The following is an 18,723-nucleotide window of genomic DNA, read 5'->3' on the forward strand; positions in this document are numbered from 1 at the left end:
TAGAATAAATAGTTAAATGTTTTTTTTTTTTCCATTTCTATTTCATTTTATCCAGAAAAGTTATATTATTTCCTGATCTACTATGTGCAGCAAACAATCTCTGCTTGCAGTCAGGTAATGGGGTACTTCTTTGTTTGTTTTCACAACATAAAATCTTATCCTGGTCATATGAAGGACATGTGGGCCCATGGCTCATTGCAAGGAAAAGATCTGATAACAGACATGTAACTATAACAAGCTGTGCACATGTGTGAGCTCCACATGACCACATTTTCCTTCCCGCGGTGCATTGCAGGTTCCATCAAATGACTACAAGCAGAGATCATGACAACCATGAGGAATTTAGGCAAATTTCTATAGTTTCCAAATATACCTCTGTTATTCAGCATTGGGGCCCCACCTTCATGTAAATTGCCATTTCATTTACATGCAAAAACTAGAGCTGAGACCAAAGCCCAGGCAAGTCAAAGTTCAACCCCAAAGAACTTGTCCCTTCATTTTGGGTAACAGGTAAAATAGCAATTTTCAAGAAAATGGGGCTCCAAGCTGATTGATAGAGGCATATTTGGATACTGTAGAAACACCACTACAAGGTACTGTGATGAGGTTTATAGCCCATATACTGCTAACTGACTACCTTTAACACAATGACATTTGTAAGATGCTCTTGCAAAAGAAGCTCAATCCCTAAATACCATGAAAAACTTTTCCAGCTTTTATGAAAGCTGGTGGTATATGTGGTAAAATGTCTATCCCCCGAACCAGCACTTCAAGAAAGTATGTGCAATCGTACCCTTTATTTCATCGCTATTAGGAAATCTGTAAGGTGCCAAATGTTCAGGTTCCGGAGATTTCAAAGGCTAGAATTATTCAGGACAGAGAGTCTGTTCCTTGATGATACAAATTATTCCACGTAGATTTTTGCTTTTGAGCTGTATTTCCAACATCATAAAATAAAAGTAAATGCATAAAGTAATGGATATCTGAGAAATATAACATGTATGTAGCAAAGTAATATGGCTCGCTCCATGAATAATGCATTATCCTTGACTGCAGCTCAGTACACTGTAAAAGAAACATCGCAGCATGAATCAGTCCTTGGCTTCTGACTACTCAGTTCCTTCTTCCCAGTAAACATGTAAAAGGTCTCTAAGAAATTCATGCGTAACTACATAATGTATTTGGCTAACCTAGCAGTGCTACTTAGCAACAAGCACTGCACTTACAAAAACATCACCGGTACAGAAATGTATCAATTTAATTAACTTTAACCGGAAGATTACTTAATGTTTTACTAGATTTCCTGCGCGATTTGTGTCCAATAGCAGGTAGTAGACTCATTTTTTCCAGTATGTCTTTATGCTGTTATAGATGAGTGCTGGCATTCTCTCAAGATTCACTTAGTACTTTTCTATTGTTATGTTCAGCATAAGCTTGTCAGACTTTCTTAATAAAATGATATTTTACTTTCCCAATACTTGGTGCAACCTCCATAGTTTCAAAAGGCCAGCCGCATGAAACTGACGACTCTGCTCACCTTTCTATTTCCAGCCATTCTATATTGTTATACCAGAGATGCACAACCTATAGGTTCAAAAGAGCGCATTTCTATAAGGTAAAAAGGAGGGTAAAAGTATATCTTCTGGAAACAGTGCTTTAGATGAGCTTTCCAGATGTAGCCCTTGTTAACATGACTTTTAATGTGTTAAAGAGCTCAGGACAACAGGAACTACCATGGACCTTGGGTGGTGAACGTCTATGTACAATTCTTTCACTGTTGTAGTGCCCGACTGTAATTGTTTCCCTTTATTCATCAATGCTCAATGGTAATAGTCTTGTGTCATAATCTACAATTTACTGAAAAGCACATTACTATAAATCATATGACTGGCCCAAATGCTATAAAGTGGGATTGCACTGATGTATAATAATGATAATAACACCACTCACATGCATACAATCCATGACAAGTGAATGCCTGGGACTCCAAATTACTACAGCTATAGCTTATATATGGTGCCAGTCACATAATAATACAAGGTCTACAGTGCTGGCTTGAAGTCTATTAGTGATACCCATATGTTTAGGTGAGACTGGCTTCCCAGCCCCTGTATATGTACACCATTATAGTAGAAGCAACCCATGTTAACTCAACCAATATAACAGCCTTGCTGTAAAAAATGAATTAGTAACAATGAAGGTATTAGTCGATAGTCCCATGCCACCAGACCTCACAGGCTGCATAAAAAGCCTTACCTTCCCTGAGGAAACCTAGTGTCCATGACTGAATCATGCCCTACATTTCCTCAATAGTGGCAGAGAGATAGGACCAAGCCCCAGGGGTCACCTAAGATCACCATGGTGGAAAGGACCAGAGGGACAGAGGTGGGAGCAAACAGCAGACACGACTACCATCTATGTTTGTAGAGTGCATTAAGTTTTGGTATTGCTTGCTTTAAGTCAATGTGTCTCTGTGACTGGGAGAAACTAAGTAAATTGTGCCACAAGCATCACCATTGTGTCTCATATGTCTTATTCACTTCCTCCATGAAAAGAACCCCGAAACAGGGAGCATCTCAGGAAAGCCTTTAACATTAACCAAATACAACCCCCTCATCACTGAGCCACCTCAGGGTCTGTAAGAGAATTTGATCCCAAAGCCAATATGACATGAGAATGAGTGACTCGCTGCCATCTTGAACGTTCTCCACCCATTCCCACACTGTTAGTCCCTTGGGTGTTGCATATTGAATGTTATTTTTTTAATCTTACTCCCAGATAACGACCATTATTAACCTATAAGTAATAAGGTAACATAAAGTACCTGATCCACAAGTAAAATAATTTAGATGAAGAAACTCAAATTTACAAAGGAATTTTTTTTCTACTGTATATTCCTTAGGCACCTTAGCCAGAAGATACGTAAAATAAGCCAATGCCAGAAAAGCTAGTGACTAGAGATGAGCGAACAGTGTTCTATCGAACTCATGTTCGATCGGATATTAGGCTGTTCGGCATGTTCGAATCGAATCGAACACCGCGTGGTAAAGTGCGCCATTACTCGATTCCCCTCCCACCTTCCCTGGCGCCTTTTTTGCTCCAATAACAGCGCAGGGTAGGTGGGACAGGAACTACGACACCGGTGACGTTGAAAAAAGTAGGCAAAACCCATTGGCTGCCGAAAACATGTGACCTCTAATTTAAAAGAACAGCGCCGCCCAGGTTCGCGTCATTCTGAGCTTGCAATTCACCGAGGACGGAGGTTTCCGTCCAGCTAGCTAGGGCTTAGATTCTGGGTAGGCAGGGACAGGCTAGAATAGGAAGGAGAAGACAACCAACAGCTCTTGTAAGAGCTAAATTCCAGGGAGAAGCTTGTCAGTGTAACGTGGCACTGACGGGCTCAATCGCCGCAACCCAGCTTTCCCAGGATCCTGAATGGAATACACTGTCAGTGTATTCCCGTATACCCGATATATACCCCGATACCCGTTCCAACGGTGTGCCCCCCCACCTTCACCCCAGAAATACCCTGCAAGTCCCCTAACAATAGAATTGGGGCTATATACACCCACAATTTTTACTACTGGTATACAGTGCCATTGTCTGACTGGGAATTCAAAGAATATATTGGGAATACAAATACCCTCATTTCTTGCTACTGCCATATAGTGCCAGTTTCTGACTGGTAATTCAAAGAATATATTGGGGTTACGTGCACCCACAATTTTTACTACTGGTATACAGTGCCATTGTCTGACTGGGAATTCAAAGAATATATTGGGAATACAAATACCCTCATTTCTTGCTACTGCCATATAGTGCCAGTGTCTGACTGGGAATTCAAAGAATATATTGGGGTTACGTGCACCCACAATTTTTACTACTGGTATACAGTGCCATTGTCTGACTGGGAATTCAAAGAATATATTGGGAATACAAAGACCCTCATTTCTTGCTACTGCCATATAGTGCCAGTGTCTGACTGGGAATTCAAAGAATATATTGGGGTTACGTGCACCCACAATTTTTACTACTGGTATACAGTGCCATTGTCTGACTGGGAATTCAAAGAATATATTGGGGTTATAAATACCCTCATTTCTTGCTACTGCCATATAGTGCCAGTTTCTGACTGGTAATTCAAAGAATATATTGGGGTTACGTGCACCCACAATTTTTACTACTGGTATACAGTGCCATTGTCTGACTGGGAATTCAAAGAGTATATTGGGAATACAAATACCCTCATTTCTTGCTACTGCCATATAGTGCCAGTTTCTGACTGGTAATTCAAAGAATATATTGGGGTTACGTGCACCCACAATTTTTACTACTGGTATACAGTGCCATTGTCTGACTGGGAATTCAAAGAATATATTGGGGTTATAAATACCCTCATTTCTTGCTACTGCCATATAGTGCCAGTTTCTGACTGGTAATTCAAAGAATATATTGGGGTTACGTGCACCCACAATTTTTACTACTGGTATACAGTGCCATTGTTTGACTGGGAATTCAAAGAGTATATTGGGAATACAAATACCCTCATTTCTTGCTACTGCCATATAGTGCCAGTTTCTGACTGGGAATTCAAAGAATATATTGGGGTTACGTGCACCCACAATTTTTACTACTGGTATACAGTGCCATTGTCTGACTGGGAATTCAAAGAATATATTGGGGTTATAAATACCCTCATTTCTTGCTACTGCCATATAGTGCCAGTTTCTGACTGGTAATTCAAAGAATATATTGGGGTTACGTGCACCCACAATTTTTACTACTGGTATACAGTGCCATTGTCTGACTGGGAATTCAAAGAATATATTGGGGTTATAAATACCCTCATTTCTTGCTACTGCCATATAGTGCCAGTTTCTGACTGGTAATTCAAAGAATATATTGGGGTTACGTGCACCCACAATTTTTACTACTGGTATACAGTGCCATTGTCTGACTGGGAATTCAAAGAGTATATTGGGAATACAAATACCCTCATTTCTTGCTACTGCCATATAGTGCCAGTTTCTGACTGGTAATTCAAAGAATATATTGGGGTTACGTGCACCCACAATTTTTACTACTGGTATACAGTGCCATTGTCTGACTGGGAATTCAAAGAATATATTGGGGTTATAAATACCCTCATTTCTTGCTACTGCCATATAGTGCCAGTTTCTGACTGGGAATTCAAAGAATATATTGGGGTTACGTGCACCCACAATTTTTACTACTGGTATACAGTGCCATTGTCTGACTGGGAATTCAAAGAATATATTGGGAATACAAATACCCTCATTTCTTGCTACTGCCATATAGTGCCAGTTTCTGACTGGTAATTCAAAGAATATATTGGGGTTACGTGCACCCACAATTTTTACTACTGGTATACAGTGCCATTGTCTGACTGGGAATTCAAAGAATATATTGGGAATACAAATACCCTCATTTCTTGCTACTGCCATATAGTGCCAGTGTCTGACTGGGAATTCAAAGAATATATTGGGGTTACGTGCACCCACAATTTTTACTACTGGTATACATGAGTCCCCCTGCGAACTTCCGGTTGGCACATGCGCAATGGAAGGGCGGCAAGAAGACTTCCTGTTCCTTAGTGAATTAACCAGGGCTGGGTATGTACTTCAGGGTATGGTCCTCGGGTTACGACGAGCCTGCTGCAGAACCTCATTTTCTGAATGCTATACAGTGTATAGCATTCGGCAAATGAAGGCTGATTGTGTAGCAGGCTCGTCCTTGCTACGAGCAGGTAAGTATGCTGTTACCAGTTGACTTTTTCTCATTGAAATGAATAGACCAGCGTTGATTGGCCAGTTGCCAGTGATTTGGCCAATCAACGCTGGTTCTGCCAGAGGCTCGTCTGAGGAGGCGGAGTCTAACATCGGACTATTCATTCCAATGAGAAAAACTCTTGCCTGCCCGTGGCAAGGACGTGCCTGCTGCAGAATCAGTGTTCATTTGCCGAATGCTATACATATATATAGCATTCGGCAAATAAATATATATACTGTATAGCATTTAGCAAATGAGGTTCTGCAGCAGGCTCGTCGTAACCACGAAACAGTATGCCTATACCCCTGCTAGACATGGCAAACTCTCAAAACCGGAAAGAGATCTTCGACCGGAAATAGGAAGGGCGGGACTTAATCCTTTGTTATTGTTGTCAAAGGGGGACTCATGTATACAGTGCCATTGTCTGACTGGGAATTCAAAGAATATATTGGGAATACAAATACCCTCATTTCTTGCTACTGCCATATAGTGCCAGTGTCTGACTGGGAATTCAAAGAATATATTGGGGTTACGTGCACCCACAATTTTTACTACTGGTATACAGTGCCATTGTCTGACTGGGAATTCAAAGAATATATTGGGAATACAAATACCCTCATTTCTTGCTACTGCCATATAGTGCCAGTGTCTGACTGGTAATTCAAAGAATATATTGGGGTTACGTGCACCCACAATTTTTACTACTGGTATACAGTGCCATTGTCTGACTGGGAATTCAAAGAATATATTGGGAATACAAATACCCTCATTTCTTGCTACTGCCATATAGTGCCAGTGTCTGACTGGGAATTCAAAGAATATATTGGGGTTACGTGCACCCACAATTTTTACTACTGGTATACAGTGCCATTGTCTGACTGGGAATTCAAAGAATATATTGGGGTTATAAATACCCTCATTTCTTGCTACTGCCATATAGTGCCAGTTTCTGACTGGTAATTCAAAGAATATATTGGGGTTACGTGCACCCACAATTTTTACTACTGGTATACAGTGCCATTGTCTGACTGGGAATTCAAAGAGTATATTGGGAATACAAATACCCTCATTTCTTGCTACTGCCATATAGTGCCAGTTTCTGACTGGTAATTCAAAGAATATATTGGGGTTACGTGCACCCACAATTTTTACTACTGGTATACAGTGCCATTGTCTGACTGGGAATTCAAAGAATATATTGGGGTTATAAATACCCTCATTTCTTGCTACTGCCATATAGTGCCAGTTTCTGACTGGTAATTCAAAGAATATATTGGGGTTACGTGCACCCACAATTTTTACTACTGGTATACAGTGCCATTGTCTGACTGGGAATTCAAAGAATATATTGGGGTTATAAATACCCTCATTTCTTGCTACTGCCATATAGTGCCAGTTTCTGACTGGTAATTCAAAGAATATATTGGGGTTACGTGCACCCACAATTTTTACTACTGGTATACAGTGCCATTGTCTGACTGGGAATTCAAAGAGTATATTGGGAATACAAATACCCTCATTTCTTGCTACTGCCATATAGTGCCAGTTTCTGACTGGTAATTCAAAGAATATATTGGGGTTACGTGCACCCACAATTTTTACTACTGGTATACAGTGCCATTGTCTGACTGGGAATTCAAAGAATATATTGGGGTTATAAATACCCTCATTTCTTGCTACTGCCATATAGTGCCAGTTTCTGACTGGTAATTCAAAGAATATATTGGGGTTACGTGCACCCACAATTTTTACTACTGGTATACAGTGCCATTGTTTGACTGGGAATTCAAAGAGTATATTGGGAATACAAATACCCTCATTTCTTGCTACTGCCATATAGTGCCAGTTTCTGACTGGGAATTCAAAGAATATATTGGGGTTACGTGCACCCACAATTTTTACTACTGGTATACAGTGCCATTGTCTGACTGGGAATTCAAAGAATATATTGGGGTTATAAATACCCTCATTTCTTGCTACTGCCATATAGTGCCAGTTTCTGACTGGTAATTCAAAGAATATATTGGGGTTACGTGCACCCACAATTTTTACTACTGGTATACAGTGCCATTGTCTGACTGGGAATTCAAAGAGTATATTGGGAATACAAATACCCTCATTTCTTGCTACTGCCATATAGTGCCAGTTTCTGACTGGGAATTCAAAGAATATATTGGGGTTACGTGCACCCACAATTTTTACTACTGGTATACAGTGCCATTGTCTGACTGGGAATTCAAAGAATATATTGGGGTTATAAATACCCTCATTTCTTGCTACTGCCATATAGTGCCAGTTTCTGACTGGTAATTCAAAGAATATATTGGGGTTACGTGCACCCACAATTTTTACTACTGGTATACAGTGCCATTGTCTGACTGGGAATTCAAAGAGTATATTGGGAATACAAATACCCTCATTTCTTGCTACTGCCATATAGTGCCAGTTTCTGACTGGGAATTCAAAGAATATATTGGGGTTACGTGCACCCACAATTTTTACTACTGGTATACAGTGCCATTGTCTGACTGGGAATTCAAAGAATATATTGGGGTTATAAATACCCTCATTTCTTGCTACTGCCATATAGTGCCAGTTTCTGACTGGTAATTCAAAGAATATATTGGGGTTACGTGCACCCACAATTTTTACTACTGGTATACAGTGCCATTGTCTGACTGGGAATTCAAAGAGTATATTGGGAATACAAATACCCTCATTTCTTGCTACTGCCATATAGTGCCAGTTTCTGACTGGTAATTCAAGGAATATATTGGGGTTACGTGCACCCACAATTTTTACTACTGGTATACAGTGCCATTGTCTGACTGGGAATTCAAAGAATATATTGGGGTTATAAATACCCTCATTTCTTGCTACTGCCATATAGTGCCAGTTTCTGACTGGTAATTCAAAGAATATATTGGGGTTACGTGCACCCACAATTTTTACTACTGGTATACAGTGACATTGTCTGACTGGGAATTCAAAGAGTATATTGGGAATACAAATACCCTCATTTCTTGCTACTGCCATATAGTGCCAGTTTCTGACTGGGAATTCAAAGAATATATTGGGGTTACGTGCACCCACAATTTTTACTACTGGTATACAGTGCCATTGTCTGACTGGGAATTCAAAGAATATATTGGGGTTATAAATACCCTCATTTCTTGCTACTGCCATATAGTGCCAGTTTCTGACTGGTAATTCAAAGAATATATTGGGGTTACGTGCACCCACAATTTTTACTACTGGTATACAGTGCCATTGTCTGACTGGGAATTCAAAGAGTATATTGGGAATACAAATACCCTCATTTCTTGCTACTGCCATATAGTGCCAGTTTCTGACTGGGAATTCAAAGAATATATTGGGGTTACGTGCACCCACAATTTTTACTACTGGTATACAGTGCCATTGTCTGACTGGGAATTCAAAGAATATATTGGGGTTATAAATACCCTCATTTCTTGCTACTGCCATATAGTGCCAGTTTCTGACTGGTAATTCAAAGAATATATTGGGGTTACGTGCACCCACAATTTTTACTACTGGTATACAGTGCCATTGTCTGACTGGGAATTCAAAGAGTATATTGGGAATACAAATACCCTCATTTCTTGCTACTGCCATATAGTGCCAGTGTCTGACTGGGAATTCAAAGAATATATTGGGGTTACGTGCACCCACAATTTTTACTACTGGTATACAGTGCCAATTTCTAACTAGGAATTCAAAATGCGCAAGGCTCCCGGAAAGGGACGTGGACGAGGCCGTGGGCGAGGTCGGGGGAATGGTTCTGGGGAGCAAGGTAGCAGTGAAGCCACAGGGCGTCCCGTGCCTACTCCTGTGGGGCAGCAAGCATTGCGCCACTCCACAGTGCCAGGGTTGCTTGCCACATTAACTAAACTGCAGGGTACAAACCTTAGTAGGCCCGAGAACCAGGAACAGGTCTTGCAATGGCTGTCAGAGAACGCTTACAGCACATTGTCCAGCAGCCAGTCAGACTCTGCCTCCTCTCCTCCTATTACCCAACAGTCTTGTCTTCCTTCCTCCCAAAATTCCGAAGCTTTACAGAACAATAACCCAAACTGTCCCTGCTCCCCAGAGCTGTTCTCCGCTCCTTTCATTGTCCCTCAACCTGCCTCTCCACGTCACGATTCCACGAACCTAACAGAGGAGCATCTGTGTCCAGATGCTCAAACACTAGAGTCTCCTCCATCTCCGTTCGATTTGGTGGTGGATGACCAGCAACCCACCCTCATCGACGATGATGTGACGCAGTTGCCGTCAGGGCATCCAGTTGACCGGCGCATTGTGCGGGAGGAGGAGATGAGACAGGAGTTGGAAGAGGAAGTGGTGGATGATGAGGACACTGACCCGACCTGGACAGGGGGGATGTCAAGCGGGGAAAGTAGTGTGGATGTTGAGGCAGGTGCAGCACCAAAAAGGGTAGCTAGAGGCAGAGGCAGAGGTCAGCAGCTTAGGCGAAGCCAGGCCACACCCGGAATCTCCCAAGATGTTCCAGTTCGTACCCAGCCCCGAAAAACTCCCACCTCGAGGGCACGTTTCTCGAAGGTGTGGAGTTTTTTCAAGGAATGCGCCGAGGACAGATATAGTGTTGTCTGCACAATTTGCCTCTCGAAATTGATTAGGGGCTCTGAGAAGAGCAACCTGTCCACCACTTCAATGCGCCGTCATTTGGAATCCAAGCACTGGAATCAGTGGCAGGCAGCAACGGCAGGACAAAGGCCGCCTGCCGTTCACGCCACTGCCACTGCCTCTGCCACTGCCTCTGCCTCTGCCACTGCCACTGCTGACTGTGCTGGCGATGCACTCCAGAGGACGAGCCAGGACACCACTTCATCTGCCTCCGCCACTTTGTTGACTTCTACCTCATCCTCCCCTGGTCCTGTCTTATCTCCTTCTCCTGCACCATCAAAGGCACCATCAGGCGTTTCTTTACAACAACCCACCATCTCTCAGACATTGGAGCGGCGGCAGAAATACACTGCTAACCACCCACACGCGCAAGCCTTGAACGCCAACATCGCTAAACTGCTGGCCCAGGAGATGTTGGCGTTCCGGCTTGTTGAAACTCCCGCCTTCCTGGACCTGATGGCAACTGCGGCACCTCGCTATGCCGTCCCTAGCCGTCACTACTTCTCCCGGTGTGCCGTCCCCGCCTTGCACCAGCACGTGTCACTCAACATCAGGCGGGCCCTTAGTTCCGCGCTTTGCACAAAGGTCCACTTGACCACCGACGCGTGGACAAGTGCATGCGGACAGGGACGCTACATTTCACTGACGGCACACTGGGTGAATGTAGTTGAGGCTGGGACTGCTTCCCAAACTGGCCCGGTGTACCTCGTCTCCCCGCCTAACATTCCTGGCAGGGACACGAGAAGAACACCCCCCTCCTCCTCCTCCTCTACCGCCTCCTCCTCCGCCACCGCCTCCTCCTCCGCCACCGCCTCCTCCTCCGCTGTTAGATTGACCCCAGCTACGAGTTGGAAACGTTGCAGCACTGGCGTTGGTAGACGTCAGCAGGCTGTGCTGAAGCTGATCAGCTTGGGGGACAGACAGCACACTGCCTCCGAGGTGAGGGATGCCCTCCTCGATGAGACGGCAATATGGTTTGAGCCGCTGCACCTGGGCCCAGGCATGGTCGTTTGTGATAACGGCCGGAACCTGGTAGCAGCTCTGGAGCTTGCCGGACTCCAACATGTTCCATGCCTGGCCCACGTCTTCAACCTAGTGGTGCAACGTTTCCTAAAGAGCTACCCCAATGTTCCAGAGCTACTGGTGAAAGTGCGGCGCATGTGCGCCCACTTTCGCAAGTCGACAGTAGCCGCTGCTAGCTTAAAATCTCTCCAGCAACGCCTGCATGTGCCACAACACCGGCTTTTGTGCGACGTCCCCACACGCTGGAACTCAACGTTTCAGATGTTGAATAGAGTGGTTGAGCAGCAGAGACCTTTGATGGAATACCAGCTACAAAACCCTAGGGTGCCACAAAGTCAGCTGCCTCAGTTTCACATCCATGAGTGGCCATGGATGAGAGACCTTTGTGACATCCTACGGGTCTTTGAGGAGTCCACAAGGAGGGTGAGCTCTGAGGATGCGATGGTGAGCCTTACAATCCCGCTCTTGTGTGTTCTGAGAGAATCCCTGATTGACATCAGGGATAACTCAGATCACACAGAGGAGTTAGGGATAGCATCCGATCCGTCACAGCTGGAGAGTAGGTCCACACATCTGTCCGCTTCACTGCGTTTAATGGAGGAGGAGGAGGAGGAGGAGGAGGAAGAAGAGTTGTCCGATGATGTGATGGTGATACAGGAGGCTTCCGGGCAACTTCGAATCGTCCCATTGTTGCAGCGCGGATGGGTAGACATGGAGGATGAGGAGGAAATGGAGATTGAACTTTCCGGTGGGGCCAGAGGAGTCATGCCAACTAACACTGTGGCAGACATGGCTGAGTTCATGTTGGGGTGCTTTACAACCGACAAGCGTATTGTCAAAATCATGGAGGACAACCAGTACTGGATCTTTGCTATCCTTGACCCCCGGTATAAAAACAACATCTCGTCTTTTATTCCGGTAGAGGGGAGGGCCAATCGCATCAATGCTTGCCACAGGCAATTGGTGCAGAATATGATGGAGATGTTTCCAGCATGTGACGTTGGCGGCAGGGAGGGCAGTTCCTCCAGTAGGCAACCAAGTTCTCACCGGTCCACACAAACGAGGGGCACACTGTCTAAGGTCTGGGACACCTTGATGGCACCCCCTCGCCAAAGTGCCGCCACGGAGGGTCCTAGTGTCACCAGGCGTGAGAAGTATAGGCGCATGTTGCGGGAATACCTTTCCGACCACAGCCCTGTCCTCTCCGACCCCTCTGCGCCCTACACGTATTGGGTGTCGAAGTTGGACCTGTGGCTTGAACTTGCCCTATATGCCTTGGAGGTGCTGTCCTGTCCTGCCGCCAGCGTCCTATCTGAGAGGGTGTTCAGTGCAGCCGGTGGCATCATCACTGACAAGCGCACCCGTCTGTCAGCTGAGAGTGCCGACCGGCTCACTTTGATAAAAATGAACCACCACTGGATAGAGCCTTCATTTTTGTGCCCACCTGTGTAAAGCACCCCAACATGAAACTCCATGTCTGTACTCAACCTCTCCAATTCCTCCGCATCCTCATACTCATCCACCATAAGCGTTGCACAATTCTGCTAATACTAGGCTCCCTCCAACATGATTTCCCCCAACTCTGCTGGTTAGAGGCTCCCTCCACCCTGATTTCCACCAACTCTGCTGGTTAGAGGCTCCCTCCACCCTGCTTTCCCACAACTCTGCTGGTTAGAGGCTCCTTCCACCATGAATTTGCCCAAACTGGGCTGTTTAGAGGCTCCCTCCACCATGAATTGGTCCAAACTGGGCTGGTTAGAGGCTCCCTCCACCATTAATTGGTCCAAACTGGGCTGGTTAGAGGCTCCCTCCACCATGAATTTGCCCAAACTGGGCTGTTTAGAGGCTCCCTCCACCATGAATTTGCCCAAACTGGGGTTTTTAGAGGCTCCCTCCACCATGAATTGGTCCAAACTGGGTTTTTTAGAGGCTCCCTCCACCATGAATTGGTCCAAACTGGGCTGGTTAGAGGCTCCCTCCACCATGAATTGGTCCAAACTGGGGTGGTTAGAGGCTCCCTCCACCATTAATTGGTCCAAACTGGGCTGGTTAGAGGCTCCCTCCACCATGAATTGGTCCAAACTGGGCTGGTTAGAGGCTCCCTCCACCATGAATTGGTCCAAACTGGGGTGGTTAGAGGCTCCCTCCACCATGAATTGGTCCAAACTGGGTTTTTTAGAGGCTCCCTCCACCATGAATTTGCCCAAACTGGGCTGTTTAGAGGCTCCCTCCACCATGAATTGGTCCAAACTGGGCTGGTTAGAGGCTCCCTCCACCATGAATTTCCCAAAACTTGGCTGTTTAGAGGCTCCCTCCACCATTAATTGGTCCAAACTGGGCTGGTTAGAGGCTCCCTCCACCATGAATTGGTCCAAACTGGGGTTTTTAGAGGCTCCCTCCACCATGAATTGGTCCAAACTTGGCTGTTTAGAGGCTCCCTCCACCATGAATTGGTCCAAACTGGGGTGGTTAGAGGCTCCCTCCACCATTAATTGGTCCAAACTGGGCTGGTTAGAGGCTCCCTCCACCATTAATTGGTCCAAACTGGGCTGGTTAGAGGCTCCCTCCACCATGAATTTGCCCAAACTGGGCTGTTTAGAGGCTCCCTCCACCATGAATTTGCCCAAACTGGGCTGGTTAGAGGCTCCCTCCACCATGAATTGGTCCAAATGGGTTTTTAGAGGCTCCCTTCACCATGAATTGGTCCAAACTTGGCTGTTTAGAGGCTCCCTCCACCATGAATTTGCCCAAACTGGGCTGTTTAGAGGCTCCCTCCACCATGAATTTGCCCAAACTGGGCTGGTTAGAGGCTCCCTCCACCATGAATTTGTCCAAACTGGGGTTTTTAGAGGCTCCCTCCACCATGAATTGGTCCAAACTTGGCTGTTTAGAGGCTCCCTCCACCATGAATTGGTCCAAACTGGGGTGGTTAGAGGCTCCCTCCACCATTAATTGGTCCAAACTGGGCTGGTTAGAGGCTCCCTCCACCATTAATTGGCCCAAACTGGGCTGGTTAGAGGCTCCCTCCACCATGAATTGGTCCAAACTGGGTTTTTTAGAGGCTCCCTCCACCATGAATTTGCCCAAACTGGGCTGTTTAGAGGCTCCCTCCACCATGAATTGGTCCAAACTGGGCTGGTTAGAGGCTCCCTCCACCATGAATTTCCCAAAACTTGGCTGTTTAGAGGCTCCCTCCACCATTAATTGGTCCAAACTGGGCTGGTTAGAGGCTCCCTCCACCATGAATTGGTCCAAACTGGGGTTTTTAGAGGCTCCCTCCACCATGAATTGGTCCAAACTTGGCTGTTTAGAGGCTCCCTCCACCATGAATTGGTCCAAACTGGGGTGGTTAGAGGCTCCCTCCACCATTAATTGGTCCAAACTGGGCTGGTTAGAGGCTCCCTCCACCATTAATTGGTCCAAACTGGGCTGGTTAGAGGCTCCCTCCACCATGAATTTGCCCAAACTGGGCTGTTTAGAGGCTCCCTCCACCATGAATTTGCCCAAACTGGGCTGGTTAGAGGCTCCCTCCACCATGAATTGGTCCAAACTGGGGTTTTTAGAGGCTCCCTTCACCATGAATTGGTCCAAACTTGGCTGTTTAGAGGCTCCCTCCACCATTAATTGGTCCAAACTGGGCTGGTTAGAGGCTCCCTCCACCATGAATTGGTCCAAACTGGGTTTTTTAGAGGCTCCCTCCACCATGAATTTGCCCAAACTGGGCTGTTTAGAGGCTCCCTCCACCATGAATTGGTCCAAACTGGGGTGGTTAGAGGCTCCCTCCACCATTAATTGGTCCAAACTGGGCTGGTTAGAGGCTCCCTCCACCATTAATTGGTCCAAACTGGGCTGGTTAGAGGCTCCCTCCACCATGAATTTGCCCAAACTGGGCTGGTTAGAGGCTCCCTCCACCATGAATTGGTCCAAACTGGGTTTTTTAGAGGCTCCCTCCACCATGAATTTGCCCAAACTGGGCTGGTTAGAGGCTCCCTCCACCATGAATTGGTCCAAACTGGGGTTTTTAGAGGCTCCCTCCACCATGAATTTGCCCAAACTCTGCTGGTTAGAGGCTCAATCCACCCTGATTTTCAAAACAAATGTTGGTGCCAACCTCAACTTACTACAAGGGCCAAATTCACTGCTGGTGACAAGCTCTCCTCACTGCAAGTGCCAAATACACATGTTTCAAGGTGTTTTCCTACTGTCAGAGAGGTGGTATTGAGTGTGTAAAGTGTGTAGTTGTTAGGCTGTGATGTTGGGGTAATAGAGGGTCTTTGGTGTGTTAGATGCCCCCAGACATGCTTCCCCTGCTGTCCCAGTGTCATTCCAGAGGTGTTGGCATCATTTCCTGGGGTGTCATAGTGGACTTGGTGACCCTCCAGACACGGATTTGGGTTTCCCCCTTAACGAGTATCTGTTCCCCATAGACTATAATGGGGTTCGAAACCCGTTCGAACACACGAACATTGAGCGGCTGTTCGAATCGAATTTCGAACCTCGAACATTTTAGTGTTCGCTCATCTCTACTAGTGACCTTACCAAGCAGACTGAAGAGAGCATCAATCTACTGTCATGATGACCAGTGAACTGTGATAGAAGTAGATATTACACACACACGTCCAGTCTGAAAATGTATGAATCCAGATTGGTATGTATTTATAAGATCGCAACAAATTTTACAAAAATGAAAAATTGACATTGTAAAGAAAATACATGGTCTGTCATTCAGGTTTGCAACGTTAGATTAAAAATTACCAATTAACTTTAACCTTAATTTTTCAGTTTTACAAGCAAGTATAAGTAAATTTAGTCATTTAGTTGAGTCACCCCTTCTCACATTAAATAATATTGAAAATAAAGACAATTGATGTCACCACAAAGTATTTCATAGCATAAACCAATAAATAATAAAGACAATGTTTATATAATTTATTTAAAAGTAATATAAATGGCAAAAATTCATGCTATTAAATATGTTTGCTATGCCATCATTTTCTATGATGCGGGAGGTCTTTTATTAAAAAATAATAATATTAGGAGCCCTGCACTTGCACAAAGTTGTGTCTGTGCTGTCAGCTAAGGAAAAACTTAGAATCTTAACAGCAGGGACCCCTGGTGGGGACAAATATGAGGGCAGAGAAATCACTTTCCAGTGCCATAACCAGACTGTTTACTTTTCTAATGGCCCCTGAATAATTGTTCCTGAAATCATAATAAAATTACTAATCCAAATGCCAAAAATACAATTTCCTTATTACTATGAGCTTAACAAGTTATCTTCTGCCTCCACTACCAGTATGCTCAAGGGTACACACTGTAGATAATGTTGATAAACTTCATATAAATCACTGGGATGATAATCTATAGTCCTAGAATTCTTGATCCATCAGACATATATGAAGTGATAAATACTGGATTTTACATTAGGGATAGGTGATTTTTTTTTTTTAGTAGATTAATACTAGTGTTAAAAACCCCCAACTGTCTTGGATCAGTAACTATAGTTAAGTCTTGGGAGACAGGTGGATTTATTTATGGATTTGGCTAAGAATTTGGGATTATGATGCCCCCTTTGCCCTTACCTACAGTTTCTAATAAATAGTTTAGGAATATGAGCCACTATTGCTTTTGATTTTTTTCCACTGCATCTCCATCTAGAATTTATAGTTGAATTAGCCCGTGTAAGCACCATGTCCCAGGAGATGGGCAGACAACCAGCCTAAAGAAGACAAGAGCGCCAACAGAAGCCACTGTATATAGAGAAGATTGGAGGAGCGACACTTTCCAGCGTTGGTGCTGTGTGCCAGAGACTCTGCTCCTTAGTCTTCACATATTATTAGAAAAGAGGAGCAGAAAAGACTGTGGCAATTTTCTGATGGCGACATCAAAGGTCCTTTAGCCGACTTGCCATTCGGCATCTACCTTTATCTTACATCCTATGCAGGCCGGTCATAGACAGTTAGAGGGCCGGATGTGGCCATGCAATGCCTAAGTCTGGGTTAGAACAGTTAATAAAGTGCAGAATAGGGATAAAGTAAAATAACTAATGTGCATGTATGCTAACACCAGAAGTCTCTACAAGATGGAGGAATTAGAAGCAATAATGTTTGAAGATGGATATGACATAGTGGGATAAATGAGACATGGCTGGATGACAACAATATAGACAAAAAACAAAAAGGAAAAAATGCAGCCCACTTACTTATGAACTTTTATGCATGATCCTTGCTAGGAGTTCTGTGAGATTCCATGTAGCCAAAGGACGGAAGAAGCCCGGAATTCATCCCACCGGCTATGGGTCATGTAGCAAGAAAATTCAGAAGTAAAAAATTCCAGCTTGCATCCACGGTCCTTATAAAACTTAGCGTTTATTCCAGAATTAAAATTTTAATTCTGGAATAAACGCTAAGTTTTATAAGGACCGTGGATGCAAGCTGGAATTTTTTACTTCTGAATTTTCTGGATGACAACAATGACTGGGCTGTAAATATACAGAGTACATGCTATTCAGAAAAGACTGAATAAATAAGTGAGGGGGGGAGATTGCTAACATCCTGACTAAAGCCTATACTGCAAGACAATGTCGGAGAGAAAGATGAACATGCAGAGTGGATAGAAATAAGGAGTGGGAAGAAAAAATAAAAAAGTGGTAAGGGTTTGTTACAAGTCTCCAAGTATCATGGTATATAGGAATGGTCATTAATGGACCATATACAGGAGTCAGCTAAAAATAATGAGGTAATTATATAATTAGGTAATATGGGGGACTTTAACTACCCCAATGTAAATTGGCAAGTGCAACAAAGGATACAGGATTTTACCAGCCAGTGCAGGACCCAACATTAGAGGGGGCACTTCTAGATCTAATTTTAACAAACAGACCTGATAGAATACAGAAAAGTAGAGGCAGCATGGTGGCTCAGTGGTTAGCACGACAGCCTTACAGTGCTTGAGTCTTGGGTTAAAATCCTGCCAGGAACAACATCTGCAAGGAGTTTGTATGTTCTCCCTGTGTTTGCGTGGATTTCCTCCCATTCTACAAAGACATAGTGATAGGGGAAAATGTACATTGTGATCCTTATATGGAGCTCACAATCTAAATTTTAAAAAAAGAATACCGAAAAGTGTAGGTTGGGGGTCACCTGTGTAACTGTGAATGTAACATTATACAATTTAAAGTATCCTTTAATATGATATTCAGCAGAGAAGGTACAAAAAGTATTAAGGATAGTATAACAGTATGTA

This window comes from Leptodactylus fuscus, chromosome 1 (assembly GCF_031893055.1).
Source record: "Leptodactylus fuscus isolate aLepFus1 chromosome 1, aLepFus1.hap2, whole genome shotgun sequence".
Classification (NCBI taxonomy): Eukaryota; Metazoa; Chordata; class Amphibia; order Anura; family Leptodactylidae; genus Leptodactylus; species Leptodactylus fuscus.